We start from the raw sequence: 17,419 nt of genomic DNA, 5'->3' as shown, positions 1-17,419 counted from the left end.
GGTATAAGCAGCCTTATTGCCTTGGGGACGTTGAACTTGTCCAGAAATCATCTAACCGGAAACATTCCCTTAAAGATTGGAAACTTGCGATGGCTAGAAACTCTTGATCTCTCGCACAATCACCTCTCCGGACATATTCCACACAGTGTCTCTTCATTAACCTCTTTGTCTCACTTGGACTTGTCTCACAACAACTTGTCCGGAAGAATTCCTTCAGGTAACCAACTTCAAACACTCAATGATTCATCCATTTACGAGAGCAATCCATCCTTGTGTGGGGTTCCTCTTTCAACTCTCTGCCCGGGAGACGCCGCACTTGCACCAGCTGACTCTGACGATGATGATCATAATGATGATGATGATGATGATGATGAGAATCGGAAGTTTGGTATGTATGTTAGCGGTGCGCTCGGCTTCATCATAGGGTTTTGGAGTGTTTGTGGCACATTGGTTATGAAGAAATCATGGAGGTATGCCTATTTCCGATTCTTCGACAAAATACAAGAGAGAGCAGAATTGGTCATCGCAGTGAGAGTGGCTCGTTGGCAAAGGAAGACTTGATAAGATAAGAGGGGTACATTGTTTCATTCTCTTTTGGTTCGGGTGCTTTTCATGTGACTGCCCTTTGGTGCTGGGGCTGTGATGAAGAGTACGGCCAGTATTTTTCCTGGGTTTGCTGGTGTCTTTGAATTCTGTCTATTGTTGTGAGATTAGTATTAGACTATATATAAGTTTGGTTTGTATTGCCATGTAATAAAGTAATAAATAGTTAAACATGTATCATGTTTTAGATGATTCAAGCAAGTTTTATGTTGGATCTAATACCTTATTGAAAGTGTGTATCCAAGTTCGATGCATTTGAAACTTGTAAAACGACTTGGAAAATCTATTGATTTGAGTATTTGATCTTATTCGGTCAATCCAAAAATTTATATATTGTGCTCGAGTATTTGTACGTGTTTTATAGTTTTTTTCATATTTTGTTTCATCATTAAAGAAAAACATGTTGTGTTCAAGCATTCTTAATTCCTTGTTAAAAAAGAAAAACATTGTATGCATGGTGAGATAGCTGCTAGCCTGCTAATCTGCTATTATGAATCCCGAAACGGATTCGGTTCCCACGGTTAATATTCACTTACGAATATTTTATTAGTAAGAATCAGTCTCAGCCATTCATTTATGAGTCCATATATAATACATGTAATCCCAGCCGTACAAGACAGACGTTGAATAAAAAAAATAGAAAAAGTCATGGAGGTAAAAGAGGTAAATTCACGTTCACCGACTCGCCGAGTTGACTCACCCTCCCCTACCAACCACCCCCTCTCTCCAGATCCCTCGAAACCCAGAAAAGAACTCATCTTATCATCTAACCCAAGATATTCAACCCCAACACTCCTTCACCGCATAACCCTCCAATCTCTACTGCTCCGGAGATTCTGGAAGGTGGCGGCGCCGTACTGGTCCTCCGATGACAAAGTCCAGGCGAGGATGCAGCTCGGCGGAGTGTTCCTTCTCACTCTCGCCACCACCGGAATCAGCGTCGGCTTCAATTTCCTCGGCCGTGACTTCTACAATGCCCTCGCCAGTCACTCCCTCTCTCTTTCTCTATTGCTGTGAAATTGTGATCAAGTAGGAAACTTTTTACTGATTTTTTGTTTTGATGAAATGTTGCGTGATGGCGTGAAGTTAAGGAGTTTAGGACCAAGAGCAGTTCATGAAGCAGTTTCTGTACTACTTGGGTGCCTTTTTGCTGGTGGAATCTTATGAATGGGTCCATTCATGAGGCTAAGCAGCTCTCCCTCCTCTTTTTCTGATTATCATGAGGCTACCACCTTGACATTGAAGGGACAAGAACTGGTGTATAACAAGACTCTGCCTTTGGTGAATACCATTGATTTCTCATCAAATCACTTAGATAGCGAAATCCCTGAAGGTATAAGCAGCCTCATTGCCTTGGGGACATTGAACTTGTCCGTAATCATCTAACCGGAAACATTCCCTTAAAGATTGGAAAGTTGAGATGGCTTGAAACTCTTGATCTCTCGCACAATCACCTCTCCGGACATATTCCACACAGTCTCTCTTCATTAACCTCTTTGTCTCACTTGAACTTGTCTGACAACAACTTGTCCGGAAGAATTCCTTCAGGTAACCAACTTCAAACACTCAATGATTCATCCATTTACGAGAGCAATCCATCCTTGTGTGGGGTTCCTCTTTCAACTCTCTGCCCGGGAGACGCCGCACCCGCACCAGCTGAACCTGACGATGATGATCATAATGATGATGATGATGATGAGAATCGGAAGTTTGGTATGTATGTTAGCGGTGCACTCGGCTTCATCATAGGGTTTTGGAGTGTTTGTGGCTCATTGGTTATGAAGAAATCATGGAGGTATGCCTATTTCCGTTTCTTTGATAACATACAAGAGAGGACAGAATTGGCCATCGCAGTGAGAATGGCTCGTTGGCAAAGGAAGACTTGATAAGATAAGAAAATCAAAGAATAAAATGCACTTTTGGGGGGTACATATTTTCATTCTTTTTTGGTTCGGGTGCTTTTCATGTGACTGTCCTTTGGTTTGGTGTTGGGGCTGTGGTGAAGAGTACGGTCAGTATTTTTCCTGGGTTTGCTGGTGTCTTTAGATTTTGAATTCTGTCTATTGTTGTGAGATTAGTATAAGACTATATATAAGTTTTGTTTGTATTGTCATGTAATAAATAGTTAAGCTTGTATCATGTTTTAGGTGATTCAAGCAAGTTTGATGTTGGATCTAATACCTTGTTGAAAGTGTGTATCCAAGTTCGATGCATTTGAAATTTGTAAAAAGACTGGAAAATCTATTGATTTGAGTATTTGATCTTTTGCGGTCAATCCAAAAATTTTATATTGTGCTCGAGTATTTAATCCAAAAATTTTATATTGTGCTTGAGTATTTATACGTGTTTTATAGTTTGTTTTCATTTTTTTTTTTTTTGGTTTATATTTTGGTTTTGTTCTAGGATATTCTTTATGTGTGCCTTGGTCTTATGCCATTAGGATATGTAGTTTGACTAGATCTATGTATTCATATCCTTACCTTATTGGTATTGTGTAATTCCCTATATAAAGGGCTCTTATCAATGAATAATACACACATCTTTCACGATTCTCTATTCTTAAACCTATTTCACTTCATCACGTTATTAGCCCTTTACTCAACCCTTGAGCTAATATTTTTTCCAAACCCTAAAACCAAAGCCGAAGACTTTCGGCCCTGCTTCGGCCGCCACCGCTGCTGCCACCGCCGCCGTCGCCCTCCGACTGCCGCTTCCCGGTCGTCCGCTCCACTGCTTTCTCTCTCATTCGATCAAGCATTCAAGTTTTACGGTATGTTTTCTTTACAACCCTAAAACTCTTCAAAGTTTAATAACCTCGGGGGAGATAAAGTGCTTTCTCCTCTTCTTCTACTCCATTCCATGCTTGGGTCGGTGTATTTGCAGGTTTACAAATCCCGGTTGTCCTCCCCGGGTCCAAAGTTGTGTTTGATCAACTTTGGTTATTGCTATTTTGAAGGTGTGTTTGATCACCTTCACACAAGTTTTCCGGGTCGTGTTTGATCGACTCCGGACGTTTAGGGTTGTGTTTGATCAACCCTAGAGAGACAAACCAAAAGCATCGTATTTGAGTATCCTTTTTAGGGTCTCTAACAGAAAACTAATACGACTTGTTCTCTCTTGTATGCAGATGGACAGAGGCATTGAATTCGACGTCCTTGACGCCCATGGTACCGAGTACCATCGCTGGGTCTCGGACATAGAGCAGACCTTCATCGCTAAGGATCTGACCGAGACCATCTTCCCCGATCCAGCTCAGGAACCGCCTCATAAGAGAACTAAATCTCTGGCGCTCATGTTCCTTCGTAAGCATATCGATCCCACACTGCGCAGACAGTATCAATCAAAGCACGATCCAAAAGATCTGTGGGATGCCCTTGCCGAACGCTTCAGCAACATTCACTCGACCTTGCTCCCAGAACTAATTGCTCGCTGGGATGAAATCCGACTTTTGGATTACAAGAAGGTTGATGACTTTAACAGGGATATGCTTTGCCTACAAGCTCAACTGAGCTCATGTGGAGTCGAGAAAAGTGATGCCGACATGATCGAAAAAACTTTCTCGACCTTCCCTTCAGCTGCTAAGATCCTTATGAACCAATATCGGCTTGAGTTCACAAATAAGAGGATTACTACATTTAGCGGCTTAATGACGCAACTCCTTATGGAAGAAAAGAATAACATGATCAATGATCAGCATAATTTGCATCTTGTAGGCACTCGAAAAATTCCGGAATCTAATTACAACAGCAAGCGGAGTCAGAAAGCTCCGAAACGCAAGGATCAACATCGGAATGAACCTTATGCACGTGGGACTCAGTACCACCGTGCCTCTGATTCTCGGGGACAAGGTAGTGGCTTTAGTGGCCGAACCAACACTTGGCGTCGAGACACCGGTGCCGCTCCTCCTCGGAAGCAGCAAGTTCGCTCTTCTTCTGCCTTTGACGGTCAATGCAACAGATGTGGGTCCAAGGACCACTAGTATAAAAGCTGTTGCGCTTCTGCAAATGTTGTTGCCGCATACAAGAAATACAAGGAATTGATGGAAGTCAATTCCATTGAAAACAATGGAGTTGAACATAATGTTACCTTCAAGGTCGCAGACCCCAATGGACAATGTTCTGACTTACATGCCCCTGACTTTGATGTCACCGGCTAAGATTGTTTTCTCTTTTACAAGTCATGATGTAATAAGGCATCGTTAGCATGCCATGCTTAGTTTTCTTCTCTAATTTTTTTTTTGAGACCCTTATGTACTCTTTTCAGCGCATTAATGAAAGTTTTCATTTTGGTTCTTCTTGTCTCTATTTGGTTCGAATTGATTTACATCTACATGGCATCAACGCCGTGACTCTCAAGGAGGGTTACTAACGTGTTTTTCGGTTCAAGTCTTTTCCCCTATAGCGGATTTTCCATCATCAATTGTTCAACTAGGCTCATCCAAGTTAGTATGATGTCTTAGAATTGTCCGAAATTAAGGAGCTAGTGGTTTAAGTGTGTCTCGCACTACCAACCCTCCACGGACATGTCTGGTCATACTTAATTTGGAGCTACCGAAAGCTTTTGATTTTGGATTCCCTTTACGCTATTACTCCAATTGCCGTCTTGTAAAAGACGTTAAAGACTTGGCACAACCGGACCATCATCGAATCCTCTAGGTTCTCAGGACCAGGATTTGATCATCAACACGTCCCTGTGGCCGAGCATACGCCTCCATGCCACCGGCAAGCTTCAAAAGCTTCGCTAATGCCAAATCTGCAAAAAACAGTAATCTGTCCTCCCTGGACAGTCACTTCGTTTGAGCTTTGTGAGCAGCTCCGGACGAACTAGACAGTGAGCTTTATATCATTGGAAAGCTCTACGAGTCTAGTTTTCAGAACATTTTGCGGGGTTTGTCCATATCTATTTTAACGAAGGAGTTATGACTGTTTTAGTGCGCAAAGGTCATTCTGCGCGAAAAATTTTCAGCACTCTCGGGATTGTTGCTACTTTTAGCTTTTTCAATCCTTCTAAATGGCTCGATATTGACCTATTTACTCATATATCTACTCTATTTTGTAGGTATGTCTCTTGGAGAGATCGAGTGCCTCGCAGATAATGGTTCAACCCACACCATTCTAAGGAACCGGTAACTATTTATTGAGTTAGTGCCATGTAAATCATCTGTGACGACAATGATTGGATCTTCTCCTGTGATCCTCGGGCGTGGAACCGCTCGTTTTTTTCTGCCTCATGGCACTATGATCCATGTAACGGACGCTCTCTATGCCCCAAAAGGGCACCGAACCTTGTTGAGCTTTAAGGACATTCGCGCTAATGGCTTTCACTTGGAAACTCATTGTGAAGATGGAACTGAGTTCTTATGTATTACTTCTCATGATTACGGACGTAAACGTATATTGGAGAAACTTATGAGTCAATCTAGTGGTCTTTACCTTACTACGATTTGGATTATTGAATCCCATGTAGTCGCCAAACAGGATCTTTGGGACTCTGACTCATACAAGCTTTGGCATGATCGACTTGGTCATCCCGGAAGGGACATGATGATCCGAATTCTGCATAATTCTCATGGACATCCCTTCTTTAGATCAAAACGAAAACATTTGGGATCTTTGCATCATAATGGTGACGCCACAAATGGCCATCACGGCCCAAAGGGGACTTTGACGTCTCCCGGGCTAGGCACCAACTTCCTGGCTGCCACTCGGTCGACCCCTCAAGCAATTGAGGCGCGCCGTTCTTCCCTTGATGTGTCGTTGACTCTTTCCAACTCTCATCGTTCGTTTTGCAAAGCTTGCTCTTTAGCGAAAGTAGTATCGAGACCGTCTTACGCTAAAGATAATACCGAGAACATTCAATTTTTACATCGTATCCAAGGTGATATTTGTGGACCTATCCATCCTGAATGTGGACCATTTCGATACTTTATGGTCCTGGTGGATGCTTCAACGCGTTGGACTCATGTTGCGCTCTTGTCCACACATAATGCTGCATTTTCAAAACTCCTAGCACAGATTATTAAACTTCGGGCTCACCACCCGGATTATCTAATTAAGTCAATTCGACTGGATAACGCTGAAGAATTTACATCAAAGACTTTTGATGACTATTGCATGTCTATCGGGATTGAGGTTGAACATCTCGTACCTCATGTTCACACGCAAAACGGTCTCGCCGAAGCTACAATTAAGCGGCTTCAGCTCATTGCTTGAGCGTTGGTAATGCGCACCAACCTCCCTATTGCGTCATGGGGCTATGCAATATTGCATGCAGCCTTACTTATTCGTTTCAGACCCACTGCTAAGCAACCATTTAGTGCATACCAGTTGGTCACTGGATATGAGCCTGACATTTCGCATCTACGCATTTTCGGTTGTTCGGTTTATGTGCCAATTACGCCTCCACTGCGTTCTAAGATGGGTCCTCAGAGACGATTAGGTATCTACGTTGGTTATGAATCTTCAACGATTATCAGATACCTTGAGCCATTAACAGGTGATCTCTTTACCGCACGGTTTGCGGATTGTCACTTTGATGAGACATTCTTCCCGTCGTTAGGGGGAGATACGAACAAACGTGTTCATGTGGAACGACAGGAATTGTCGTGGTTTGTCCCCACTTTGTCTCATTATGATCCCCGCACCTCACAAACTGAAAGTGAAGTGAAACGTATTCTCGAACTTCAGAAAGTAGCAGATACGATGCTTGACTCTTTCTCCGAGATTGCGAAAGTGACAAGATCAGATATACCAGCTGCAAATGTTCCTGCTAGGTTCGAAGTCCCTAGAAAGGGCACGGCCATCCCTGGGCTGAGTATTGCCGCCGGCGCCGGCGCCACCCATGGTGGGGGGATGGAGGCCGTGGCTCCCCAAAGGAAAAGGGGGAGGCCACCTGGTTCGGTTGACACACGTCCGAGAAAGAAACGGACCGACAAGGCACGAGTCAATCCTTTGATCATCGATGTTGAGAATCCTTCTCACGAGATCATCTTTTATTACAGTTATGTCCACGAATTGATGTTAGAATCCATGAGGGACGCCTCAGGGTCAATGTCAACATCAGAGAACATAGAGATCTCCATGTGTTATGATAACACTTATGAATTGATGAACCGGTCATCAACCCGTGTCGATGATATATTTGCTTATTTCGTGGCTCATGAAATCATTGAGCACGATGACATCGAACCACGCTCTGTTGCAGAATGCCAAAGCAGAGCAGATTGGCCTAAATGGAAAGTTGCAATCCAGGCAGAATTAGACTCTCTATCAAAGAGACAGGTCTTCGGCCCAGTAGTGCTAACTCCGCCGAGTGTAAAGCCTGTTGGACATAAATGGGTCTTTGTTAGAAAGCGTAATGAGAAGAATGAGGTACTTCGGTATAAGGCCCACCTTGTGGCGCAAGGTTTCTCACAACGCCCTGGGATTGATTACGAAGAGACTTACTCTCCGGTCATGGACGTCATAACTTTCCGCTACTTAGTCAGTTGGTAGTGTCCGAAAAACTTGACATGCAGCTCATGGATGTGGTTACGGCATATCTCTATGGGGATCTAGATTCAGAGATATATATGAAAGTGCCTGATGGCATTACGTTTCCTAAATCAAGTGACTCTAAACCACGGAGTGCGTATGCTATAAGGTTGCAACGCTCACTTTACGGATTAAAGCAATCTGGACGAATGTGGTATACTCGTCTAAGTGACTACTTGATTAGGGAGGGATATAAGAACGATGAACTATGCCCGTGCGTGTTCATAAAGATGACAAGTTCCGGATTTGCAATAGTGGCCGTCTATGTCGATGACATAAATGTTATCGGTACTCTTGATGAAATCAAAGAGACCGCGGCTTATCTGAAATCCGAGTTTGAGATGAAAGATCTTAGGAAGACTCAATTTTGCTTAGGTCTTGAACTAGAGCACCGAGTTTGTGGAATTCTTATCCACCAGTCTACATATGTCCAAAAGATGCTCAGGCGATTTAATATGGACAAGATGCACCCTGTTAGCACTCCCATGATTGGTCGAAGTCTGAATATATCTAAGGATCCATTCCGTCCGAAAGAGGACAACGAAGAGGTCTTGGGCGCAGAGGTTCCATACCTTAGTGAAATAGGCGCGTTATTGTACTTAGCTCAATGCACTCGACCAGACATTGCATTCTCAGTCAACTTGTTAGCTAGATTTAGCTCAGTGCCAACCCAACGTCATTGGATCGGTGTCAAGAACATCTTTCGATACCTTAAGGGTACCATTGACTTGGGACTGTTCTTTCCCTACACTAATTCAAGGATAGAAGATGGTCCTATGGCTCATGGAAGACACGGCACCGATCCACCAAGGGACCGGATCGCCGCCATGGACGCCGTCGGCACGGCTGCTGGACACGGGTCCAATGCCGAGCACGCCACCGCCGCCTTGTCCTATGCCGAGACACCAAATAATACATTGGTGGGTTTCACCGATGCCGGATATTTATCCGGTCCTCATAAAGGACGTTCTCAAATTGGTTATGTATTCACCATTGGGAATACGGCGATATCTTGGAGGTCTACAAAGCAGACTCTAGTGGCGACATCTTCAAATCATGCAGAGATTATAGCTTTGCATGAAGCTGTTCGGGAATGTGTTTGGTTAAGGTCAATCATTAAACACATTAGAGGGACTAGTGGATTAAATTCTACAACTGATAAACCTACATGCATTTATGAGGACAATGCAACTTGTATTGAGCAAATGAAGTTAGGTTACATCAAGGGTGATAATACAAAGCACATTTCACCTAAGTTCTTCTACAACCAACAGCAACAGGCGTTCCTTAGCATTCAAGTGAATCAGATTACTTCATAAGGAAACACAGCAGACTTATTTACTAAGTCCTTACCTAAGTCTACTTTTGAGAAACATGTGAAAAGTATAGGCATGCGTCGGCTATCAAGTCTCTCTGTATAATGTTCACATCAGGGGGAGTATCATCTCAATGAAGTAGGCTGGTACGTTGTACTCTTTTTCTCCTACGATCAAGGTTCAGTTTTCTCCCACAAGGTTTTTGTGACTTGACTAGGTTTTTGACGAGGCAACAGATCAGCACCATTGGCATATCAGCACGCGGTACAAGGGGGAGTGTTCTAGGATATTCTTTATGTGTGCCTTGGCCTTATGCCATTAGGATATGTAGTTTGACTAGATCTATGTATTCATATCCTTACCTTATTGGTATTGTGTAATTCCCTATATAAAGGGGTCTTATCAATGAATAATACACACATCTTTCACGATTCTCTATTCTTAAACCTATTTCACTTCATCAAGTTTATCTTTTTTTTTTTTTATCATTAAAGAAAAACATGTTGTGTTTAAGCCATTCTTAATTCCTTGTTAAAAAAGAAAAACATTGTATGCATGATGAGATAGCTGCTAGCCTGCTAATCTGCTATTATGAATCCCGAAACGGATTCGGTTGCCCACGGTTAATATTCATTGACGAATATTTTATTAGTAAGAATCAATCTCAACCATTCATTTTTGGGTCCATAATACATGTAATCCCAGTCATACAAGACAAACGTTCGATAAAATATAAAAGAAATTACAGAGTAGCACATGACCAAATTTAGAATCACAAAAATCCCATTTCCAATAATTTTCTAACAGATTACATGAGCCTCGGGCCCATAGTCCATGGCACCAGGCCTGATCCACAAACGCGTTTGCAAATGACCTAAAAACCGTAGCGTTTTTTTTAATTACATAGATGCCACTACGCATAAAGGATCCGAAAATCCCAATTCTGGTTTAGTAGCAAACGCAGCGTCTCCTTCCTTCCGTCTCCTCTCACCGCGCCTAGGGTTTTCTCGCCTTCATCTTCTTTATCCTCTCTCTGCAATTCCTCTGGTAAGTGATGCTATTGCTCTTTTTCTCTCTCTGTTACAGTTCTGGTTCAATTTCTTTTCTCGCCTTCTCCTCTCACCGAAATTCCTAATTCTGGTTCAGTAGCAAACACAGCGTCTCCTTTCTTCCGTCTCCTCTCACCGCACCTAGAGTTTTCTCGCCTTCATCCTCTGGTAAGTGATGCTACTGCTCTTCTTTCTCTCTCTGCTACTGTTCTGGTTCGTTTTTGGTCTTTGGTTTCGTTTTTGGGAGAAAACCAGTAGCAGTAACCTTGTTTCCTTCAATATCGAAACGATTCCTCTAATTTTGCTTTGATTGGGAGAAAATCAGTAGCATCTTTCGTTTTATGGAAGTAGCAGTACAATTTGATTTATGGAAGTAGCAGGCTCTAATGATTTTATGAATGTAATTGTGTTGAAGGTGGGGAAGCATGCTCTATTGGTGTGATTTTCACATTTTACAGGACAATAGCAGCTTTCGTACACAAGGATATGGACAAAAACAACAAGGTAATTATGTATGAATGTGCATTTAATTTGTAGTTGCTACTGCATTAACTTGGAATGTTTGTGTGTTTTGAATTTGAGAATGTGAGAATATAAATGTGCTACTGTCTGCAGGTGCAAAATGCTACTGTCTGAAAATTGGTTGTAATTATACTATTGATGTTGTTTATAGTGTCGAAACTTGGAATATGTTGTTTCTTCTACTTTGTTCTTCATGAGTCTATGCATGTCTTCATAATTTTGTGGACTCATGTAGCCTCAAGACTTGTTGTGGTGTTGTGTGTGTGAATAGTTTTGGAGACTGGTGGTTGTGAGTCTGTGAGTTTTGAGGCACAGAAGTCATAAGTTCTTTTGTTGTTATGGCTTGAAACTTGGAGAACAAGTGCAAGCAACTTGTGCAAATGAGTAACATGAGATCTAGTGACCAAGTTCTTTAGATGATATTATCTATTATGATATGTTCATGTAGTAGGGGCGTGATCAAATGCAACCATGCTTGACGAAGGATATATTTATTACCTACTGTATGATTTATTTCTATGCAACTAGTTCTGGCTTTCTGGATCGAGTCCAGGCTACACATATTAGTTCTATGCTACTACTATGCTACTGTTTGAGCAAGTGTTTGTTGTTATGAATTGTGCAATTTGTTGATTTAATTTCAACTACTGCATTTACTTGGAATGTTTGTGTGTTTTGGAATGTGAGAATATGAATATGCTACTGTCTGCAGTTGCAAAAAGGACTAAAGAGAATCAAAGCTCCAGCACGTTTTGAAAAAGAACAATCAAATAGCCAATACAAGTGCAATATGACTGCTTTCCAAGACCTGGTTTTTAAGATATATGGGAAGCTGAAAACCAAAGAAAGAATGCTATTGAGAGAAGTGTTGAGGAAGACGCCATTTTGGAACCTGATTGCACTATATGATAAGGGATTGATGAAAAAGGCCACAGCTGAAAAGTCGGATAAAGATGTGCATAGAATAGTTCAATGCTATGACACGTCTCTGAAGAAGTTCAGGTTTGGGAAACATTTGGCTGAAATATCAGTGTCTGATGTGCATTACATTTTGGGATTGCCTATGGGCAGGCCTCACAGTGCCAAACCCAAAAGATGGTTCAAGGAAGCCAACTGATAATCCTATTGTTCAAAGGTTTTTTGCCGAAGAAAAAAGGATTGAAAGAGCAAAGAAAATGAGTTGTATTGATGCTGAGCTAGACAATGACGAATCTCCGGAACGGATAGAGAATATTGAAATATTAATGATACTACATCTATTCATCACGCAACTGTTTGCAAGCGCTGGATCGAAATTAGGATGGAGCTTCGTTAAGTGCATAGAGGATATGGAAACCATGAACAAGTATAACTGGGCGAAAGGTGTGAGAGACTACCTTCTTTTCTGTTTGAATATTGCCAAAAATGGACAAGCAACTCAAATAAGTGGGTGTACGACACTAATTCCGGTAACTTCACTACTGCTACTACTACTATGCAATTCATTTTTTGTTTTTCTGTGTGTTACTTATATCTGTTTGGTTTTGTTTTAGTACTGGATATGCGAGAGAAGTGCATTACTTATAGAGATTGACGGCAGAGAAGAAATGATGCCAGGGTGCGCAAAATGGAATCTACCATAATTCACCAAAAAACTAGAGAAAATGAAAGTTGAAGAAATAGAAGTAAGAATATGTTACTGTAAATGTGCTTATGTATCTTTTGCTACTGTGCAATATCTTATTAACTAAATTGACTAAAATTGAATTGCATATTGATAATGCAGTTGTAGGAAAAAGAAGAAACATTTATGCAACCAAAGAAAACAGTGATGATGACTTCGAGGACCCTCAGTTGAAGATTTAACCAAGAAAAGAAAGATGGAAGCTAAGAAAGAGAAAGTAGGTGTTGCGGTGAGAAGAAACAAGATAAAAAAGAAAGCCAAAGTCACTGCAAAGAAATCAAACAAAAACAAAAAGAAGGATGCTGCTGAAGAAGTTCAAGAGGATGCTGCCGACCAATTTATGGAGATAGCTATTGAACAAGTTCAAGAGGGTGCTGCTGAACAAGTTCAAGAGGATGCTGCCGACCAATTTATGGAGATAGCTACTGAATAAGTTCAAGAGGGTGCTGCTGAACAAGTTCAAGAGGAACCTAAATACTTGGCATTAGAAGATTGGGTAAACAGAGGAAATAGAGAATCAACATGCCAAAGTAGATGGAAAGGGTAAGGAAATGGTTGAATTGAACTTTGAGAATGGAGAAGGAGCTGAAGGAAATGTAGATGAGTTTGAGGATGCAATCTATGAACAAAATGCCGCAGAGACAGAAAGAATCCTGAGTTTTTCAATCAGGATAGGGATGGAGAAACTGAGGTATTTTCGAAGACAATGAAACATAACAAAGTGAGTACTCCGAAAGAACTTGAACAGTGGGTAAAGCAAATGGAAAAGGAGGCCCTGATATATAACGGAATTGAGTATCAAAGCAGTGAAGACAAAGACGTTAACACTGTGGAGCACCAGCAGAATGGGTCTGCAATAGATACCTGCGCCTCCTGCAAGAGGAATTCTGATTACATAGAACGGCTATAGAAAAAGAAGAAGTGACCAAAAAATACAAGCAATTGAAGGCAAAGCTGAAGAAGAAGGAAGAACATATTAAAAAGTTAAGGATAAAGTGCAGACAACTATGGCTACTGCAAAAGGGTTTAGAGGGTGCTAGGAGTGAGAAAGACACTGAGGGTGAAAAAGGTGGAGCTGGGAGTGAAAAAATTGTCGATCTAGAAGTTGAAGAGAGTGTGGCTAAGGTTGCTACTGAGGTGATTTCCTTTGTCTTGATTTACTTTGTTGTTATGTGTTCATTGAGAATTTAAAATTTTGAGACATAGTTTGATTTGTCTAATGAATATGCAATTTTATTGCTTAGAAGGAAATTTGTCGTTCCAAATGTGGTTCTTGCTCAGAATGTGCAACTGCATAAGAAGCTGAGAAGGGTGCAGCTGCAAAAGATGACAAAGTAGCTGAAACTGCCACAGCAAAGGCTACAGAAAAGGGCAAAGTTGAAAATGAAGCTCAACCTGCTACTTCTCCAAGGACGCGTTCAATAGTCAAGAGGATCAAAGGAAGGAGGGACCGAAAAGAGAAGAAAATGGAAGATTACGAGGTGCAGAGACTCTCAAAAAAACCAAGGAATGGAAAATGAAAATGCTGCTACTGTATTAGGATAGATAGCGGTCTAGGTTTTCGTTTAAGCATTGCTTCATAACCTTGTTTGGATGAACTGTAAAACCATGCTACTACTCTGATACAGTTTATTATGAATTCAACTTGAACTAGTTCTTTTCAGTATGCTACTAAGTTGGGAGTTTGTACAGGTTGGCTTGCATCATGTAGCTCTTGGTATATCATAATTGAATGTTTTGTGCAAATAACAGGCATTAATGTTGTGTTTGGTTGCTGGAAGTTTTGCTGATAGGTTTTAGAGCCAATATGCATTACAAAAATAAAGCCAAAAAACTACTTTGCTAAATTGGTAATTGGTAATCATTCTCAGGAGAGCCAAAGACTCGCTAACTGTGCACAGCCTCTTTCTATGAAAAAGCAAGGGGATTTGGCACAAAAAAGAAGAGGCAAAATCAAACTAAATTCATGAAAAATATAGTACATGAGTAAAGCAGCGTGCCGCTGCACCGCGAATACCCTGCTACTGACCTCAAAACGAAAAAAAAATTAAAAAAATAGAAGTACGATATAGCTGCTAGCAAAGAATATCAAGTAGCTGAAATTCAAACATTTTCCTGTAAAATCTGAAAATCTGTAATTTGCTAGCAAAGCAATAACATCTTCTAAAGTCAAATTTGCTACTGTCAAAATGTGCTACTTCTTAAAAACATTGATCCATGACCAATTTTTTCCTAACATAATCGGTTTCCCTACATATGCTACTGCTCATATAGCTGTAGTGCATGACCTGCTGTTGTGGTGGGCAAGTTGATGACAGCGTTGGCATTGCATTGGTATGGCCTCTTCACCAAAAGACCTAATCCTCCTTGTCTTTGGTCTTCTGGGAGGTTTTTGAGTAATGGGAGGCTGCAAAGCAAAATCACCAAAACTGTTGGGATTAGGCTTATAACGATCCAGGACTGGAATAATAGCTTGGTCATGTGCACTTCTATAAAATGAAGTCTTCCAGTAATCTTCAATGTAATGGTAAGGTAGGCGATTTGCCTTCTGCATCACTTGAACTGCATGAGAACAAGGGAAGCACCGAAATTGCCACCAACCACATGAACACTCCATCTCAACCAAGTTCACCATGTCATTGCTATCCTCTGTGCACACTTCAAAAACATCAACGCTAGACTGACTGACTCTCCAGTTTCTCCCAGTTTCCAACCTTTTCGACAGCTTTTTCTCAAGCTTAGGACACAGCACAGACCTCCAAGTAGAAGATTCGACCTTCCTTTCATGAAACTTATTCATAGTCTTGACACAAATGCCTTTAAGCAACTAGGGCAGCGGCATGCATCTCTCATCAATGAGCATCTTATTGTTACTCTCTGCCAAAGAGTTACTCATTTTGCCATATCTTTTGGCAGGGAAACAAGTAATAGCATAGTTTTCTGATGCCAACTTTTCAAGAAAGGACTCACCCAGATTACGACATTCTTTCTTAAACTCTTCCATTTTTTCGTTAAAGATGTCCACAGTCCTAGCATACGCACATTTCTGAAACAATTTGACAATGTGTTTCCTATAAGTAGAACCAAAAGAATTGGATACCTGCCACTCAAGTTGTCCTTCAAATGCTTAATACAGAAAGAGTGGGGAGCATTTGGAAAAACCTCTTTCACACCATCCAAAAGACCACGTCCACGGTCTGACATGAACACAATATTGCGATAGTCAGTCATTAGAATGATTGCTAAATTGTCACGCCCCAATTTTCGAAGGATAAAATTTCAAAAATTTGGGCATGATAAAACTCAAATTCTAAATACCCCAAAACCTGCTCAACAACTATCAAACTAAAAACAGATACTAGAAATGTAGATGTTAACAAACTCAACAACTGAGTTAAACATTTATTCTCCTTAATTACATCAACTTCCAAAAGTCCAAGAGCTTAAAACAACTACCATAAAAATACAAATAAATGTATCTCGTCAAAAACCCAGCTCCTAGGACACTGCCTCAACCCTGCTGATCATCACCTGCAGGTCTAACCCCTACACCATGAATTTGTGCACCGGGTTGTAAACAACAAACCCGGTAAGCTAAAAAGCTCGTATGAGTAACTCCCAAATATTAACTCAACAATTCCAACATCACATATAAATAAAATTGGTAATTCCTGTATTAATAACTTAGTTCAGGAATCACCTAAAAGCAAGAGAAATCAAAAGAACAATTAAGAAAAACACAATAATTCAAAATCACTCAAAATCATAAATGAAACAAATAATTAAAAGGAAATGCAACAATTCACAATCAAACAAATCAAAATGAAATCCTAGAAAAAGGCATAGTTCAAGAAATACTTAAAACGAGGAATTTTAAAAGACAACAAATAAGAACCTCAAACAATCATTTCTCTACTCTTAATTATGAGTTCGCCAACACTTAGTCATCCCCCATAAGTAACCAACAAATGCGTACTCATGGGTTCATCAACACGTAGTCATCCCCCATGAAGTACCGACTGACAGACTAGAGCTCTATACTGACCGTAACCAATCACCCGGCCAAGGCTTGGTTCCCGGTCCACCACGAAGGCTCCTAATCTAATGCACACCATCACCACTAAGACACACATTCTATTACTCTCACGTCATAACACTTATCAAATCATAAAATAATAATATCATAACCGTAACCAATCACCCGATTAAAGGCTCGGAACCCGGTTTGACTATTTAAACAACAATTCACAATATAAAAATATCATCAATAACAACACAAGAGCACTTCATAAATTATATCTTTCCACCTAGATATATTTATATAACAAAGACATAGATATTCCCACTAGAATAAAAATATCAACAACCATATTTCAGCATCACAAATCACATGATCGGAAGTCCTTTTGGAAAGATTTTATTTTACCAGAAAACATATTTTCACTTACCCATGAGCCGTTGACGATCAAGCTCATTTATTTTTAAAACAAAAATCATTTTTTCTTTAAGGACAACTTCACATCTAACCATAACAAAATTATAAAATAAATTTGGTTTCTTAAGAACCCATGTGAGATTTACTCACAATTTAAAAATAGCATCATAATCATCAATCAAACCTATTACCATCGTCATCATAATAATTATCATCATAATCATCATATCATCAACATTTTCATCATCATCATTAATCTCATCATCATCATACAATTATCATCATATCAAAATCAACAT

The 17,419-nt window shown here is 40.5% G+C and overlaps 2 pseudogenes across 1 annotated transcript in view; both read left to right on the top strand.

Moving 5' to 3' along the window:
* Positions 1–2,593, top strand: part of LOC101296080 — a 5,664-nt pseudogene extending 3,071 nt beyond the window's left edge. The window contains exons 5-6 of the transcript XR_184364.1: positions 76–470; positions 1,788–2,593. The product of XR_184364.1 is annotated as a receptor-like protein 12-like (transcript). The remainder of the gene's footprint in view (positions 1–75; positions 471–1,787) is intronic.
* A 1,137-nt stretch (positions 2,594–3,730) lies between these two features.
* Positions 3,731–12,139, top strand: LOC101295792 (annotated as a pseudogene).
* Positions 12,140–17,419: the final 5,280 nt, after the last annotated feature.

This window comes from Fragaria vesca, linkage group LG3, assembly GCF_000184155.1.
Source record: "Fragaria vesca subsp. vesca linkage group LG3, FraVesHawaii_1.0, whole genome shotgun sequence".
NCBI classification, from domain to species: Eukaryota; Viridiplantae; Streptophyta; class Magnoliopsida; order Rosales; family Rosaceae; genus Fragaria; species Fragaria vesca.
This window is presented reverse-complemented; position numbering and strand designations above follow the sequence as displayed.